Source organism: Liolophura sinensis, chromosome 2 (assembly GCF_032854445.1).
Source record: "Liolophura sinensis isolate JHLJ2023 chromosome 2, CUHK_Ljap_v2, whole genome shotgun sequence".
In the NCBI taxonomy this organism is placed as follows: Eukaryota; Metazoa; Mollusca; class Polyplacophora; order Chitonida; family Chitonidae; genus Liolophura; species Liolophura sinensis.
The window spans coordinates 16,022,110-16,025,731 of record NC_088296.1 but is presented as its reverse complement, the minus strand read 5'-3'; the positions used below and the strand labels follow the sequence as shown (position 1 = coordinate 16,025,731).

General features: G+C 33.7%; 1 non-coding gene across 1 annotated transcript; it reads left to right on the top strand.

The window, feature by feature from the left end:
- Window positions 1-2,704: 2,704 nt before the first annotated feature.
- On the top strand, window positions 2,705-2,821 carry LOC135463223 (U6atac minor spliceosomal RNA). The gene has a single exon (XR_010443548.1). It is a non-coding gene; the product is annotated as a U6atac minor spliceosomal RNA (small nuclear RNA).
- Window positions 2,822-3,622: the final 801 nt, after the last annotated feature.

Here is a 3,622-nt window from a genome sequence, read left to right as displayed (position 1 = left end):
CAGAATTTTATATGTGTAAATAAAAAGATTAGAATGATTAATCAAAGTTCGTGACGACTTTGCAAAACATTTTTGATACATTATATACTTTAGTTGGAACAATTTATGGAAATATTTTGCAGGTATTTTAAATGTTTACGTTTTTATGATGATAGGCCTACACTCAAAAAAAAAAAAAAATCTGTTGTCCGAGTGATTAATCAAATCAAAATATAGCGCTCCGTAGGAAAAACTCATTGGAGAGTATTGCAATTTTCATCTAAACATTGCTACTTGTTTAAACAAAATCAAATGTGGAAGTAACATTTTACACTGAAATTAATTTGTTTTTTATATTTCTTAGACCGAGACTTAAACCAGTGAAAACTTTCATTTTGTTATCTTGTTTTAAATGATGCCAACAATTCGAAAATTAGGGTTCAAAACTCGACTAAAAATCTTTCTTCCCTCCTCCCTTCACCCCATATTTGGGGGGGAGGTGGTGGTGGTGAGGAAATAACATGCAATAATGTTTAGCTGTGAAGACCTATATGTATGATACACTTCATACTTATAAGTTATGCTGCCACCAATCAGCTAGCCGCTGTCATATACGTAAACTAGCCATGGGTACTTTCGCCAAACACCAGTCAAATTAATTAAGAAGTCATATATTACATTACATGGTTATTGTTCTGATTCTAATCAGTGTAATGCATATTTTAAAAAAAAAAACACAAAAAAAACAGGGCGCCCCGAAGTAGAGGGAATATATTTCTGACAAAGATTTAATTTTTATAACTTGGAAACACATTTCGAGACATATTTTCTTGGAATTAAAGAGAACTTTGTCACGTATATGGAAATATATTCTACGTCATTTAATTGTTGACGTTTTTTTGATGATATTCATCTTAAGATTGCTTAAGTGTTTCTTCAAATCAAACTTTATGGGGCCCCGCGGCACACACGCATTAGAGAGTATAGCAATTTGTGTGTGAACATCGCTATTTGTAGATATTAAGCACAATCACGTGCGGAAGTAAAAGTTCACACTTAAAATATTGTGCACAGGTATCAAATTTATTTTACGTACAACTTGTTTGCTTTAGTCCTATTGTTTTCAACAATGCGGTCGTTGTGAGTTCAAGTCCAGCTCATGCTGGCTTCCTCTCTGGCTGTACGTGGGAAGGTCTACCAGCAACCTGCGGATTGTCGTGGGTTTCCCCCGGGCTCTGCCCGGTTTCCACCAATCATAATGCTGGCCGCCGTCGTATAAGTGAAAAGTTCTTGAGTACGGCGTAAAACACCAATCAAATAAATAAGTAAATAAATCCTATTGTTTTCTTGCGGCTAAAAATGAGTCAAAATGAGTCTTAAAATTCCATGTATATTGAGTAAGCTACAGGTGCCTTTGACCCCCTTGCTCTTTCTCTGATCAAAGTTCATACTTTTGTTTAAAAGATATACAATATCTCATAAGCTATGCTGAGCCAAATTCGTGGTAAGTTCATACATAAATTCATTGTTGCGCGGTGATTATGGCCAACAGTCTTCAGTGCCATTCTATGTTGTGCGGTGATTATGGCCAACAGTCTTCAGTGCCATTCACTGTTGCGCGGTGATTATGGCCAACAGTCTTCGGTGCCACTCATTGTTGCGCGGTGATTATGGCCAACAGTCTTCAGTGCCACTCTTTTTCCGCTCAGAATTCCTGTTAGAATTTGATGTGTTACAGTCATATCTTCAGAATTACTTAACCGATTGCAACGGAACGAGATGACAGATTTCACTATCCTTGTGGTTACATTTATAGCCTAAATGAGCTTTGAACTACTTTCCCAGGTCATAACTTCATATCTGGCATTTTATCTCTAGTCCAGTGTCAAATTATACTTTACACACTTTGGAGTTGAACTCACGAACACAGTCTCTCTGAAATTGAATGCAGGACAGTAATGTATCCACGCGTACTGTGTTCGGCTGCTTACACAACCGCATAGTAAGTCCAGCTTCTTGTTTAAAATGTCAATAATGCTAGCGATGAACAAAACGACAGAAAATACTTTGTACATGATGACTTATTCACAAACTTTCGTGAATAAGTCATAGTATACATTGTGTTTTTTTGTTTTGGTTTTTTTTTTTTGGTTTTTTTCATCCCTAAAGTTGTGAAACCATCCATACGCTTTTCCACTCGAAAATGTAAAAATCAAATGAAACTACTGGGACCTGTATCAATATAAGATTTCAGTTTCACCTTCAAGCAAAATGGGTTGACGGTGAAATGGTCTCAAATAATAATAATTAGTGAGCAAAATATTTTAACTTTGAATTTCCTTCCAAATTAAATTGTGCCTTTTTTTACATCTAAACTGCTGTACCCAGTTTATACATGTACCTCACATTTCCTTGGTTTTCATGCTTACTTTTGAAGATCAAACACAAAGATCATTAAAAATAAATCACATTTCTAGCAAAATTCATTTTAGTTAATCTAAACAAGATAAAATGTAAATTAAAGAAGAATATTAAACCATAAACATAATCGTAACGATATTATCTTTAATTCAAGGAATATATGACGCAAAATGTGTTTTTCAATTCACAAAAATGAAACCTTTGTCAGAAATATATCTTTGGGAACCACAATTTTAAAACCCCCAACATATTCAGGGATGTTTCTGGTAAGTAATATAACCACCTCGTCCAATTGTAATATTACGTGTTGTAAGAAAGGAGAGAAGGTTAGCACTCCCCTTGATAAGGACGGATGGGACCCTCGTGGTCTACAACACACATAAGGCTATGCCCTCTACTTCGGGGCGCCCTATTTTTTTTTTTTTTTTTTTTCTTTTTTACGCAACAGTTTTGCTCAAATATATCTGTAAATTGTGCTTGAGAGTGAAATATTATCTCAAACCATATTGCCTGAAAATAGCTTGACTTGGCCGAGTGGTCGATGTACTTGCTGTTCAATCGCTTGGTCACACAAGTTAGAGGAAATCAAATAAATAAACTAGACAAATATATAAATAAAACAATACGTGAATAAGTAATAGTGCATAAATAAATTTAAAAATTACATAAATAAATAAGGCGTACATAAATAAACAAATACATAAATAAATAAGGCCTACATAAATAAACAAATACATAAATAAATAAGGCCTACATAAATAGAAAACTACACAAATATATAGGGCCTACATAAATAATATGGTTTCATTGTAAACTTTTACTTCCGCTCTTGATTATGCTTCATATCTGCAATTAGCGATGTTCGCACGCAAGTTGCTATACTCTCTAATGCGTGTGTGCCGCGGGGCCCCATAGATTTTGATTTGAAGACACACTTAAACAATCTTAAGATGAATGTCATCATAAAAATGTGAACAATTAAATGATGTAAAATATATTTCCATATACGTGACAAAGTTCTCTTTAATTCCAAGAAAATATGTCTCGAAATGTGTTTCCAAGTTATAACCTATTAGGGCCTACATAAATAAATAGGGCCTACATAAATAAACAGAGTCTTTATAAATACATAAATAAATACATAAGTAAATAGGGCCTACATAAATACATAAATAAATAGTGTATACGTAAATAAATAAATAAATAAATAAATAAGTAAATA